This window comes from Neopelma chrysocephalum, unplaced genomic scaffold (assembly GCF_003984885.1).
Source record: "Neopelma chrysocephalum unplaced genomic scaffold, ASM398488v2 Primary Assembly neopelma1_125, whole genome shotgun sequence".
Taxonomy (NCBI): Eukaryota; Metazoa; Chordata; class Aves; order Passeriformes; family Pipridae; genus Neopelma; species Neopelma chrysocephalum.
Window position 1 is genome coordinate 2,355,195 of NW_020897787.1, and position 359 is coordinate 2,355,553.

The window sequence follows — 359 nt, forward strand, 5'->3', positions numbered from 1 at the left end:
GTCAGTTTTTGGGGTGATTTGGGTCGGTTTTTGGTCAATTTTTGGGATGATTTGTGTCAGTTTTGGGTCAGCTTTTGGGATGACTTGGGTCAGGATTTGGGGTCAGTTTTGGGTCATTTTTTTGGGGTGATTTGGGTCAGTTTTAGGTCAATTTTTGGGGAGCACTGGGTGTTACTGGGGGTTGTTGGGAGAACTGAGTGTTACTGGGGGTTGTTGGGGAGCACTGGGCGTTCCTGGGGAGCACTGGGTGTTACTGGGTGTTACTGGGGAGCACTCAGTGTTACTGGTGATCACTGGATGTTACTGGGAAGGACTGGGTGTTACTGGGGTTTACTGGGGAGCACTGGGTGTTACTGGGG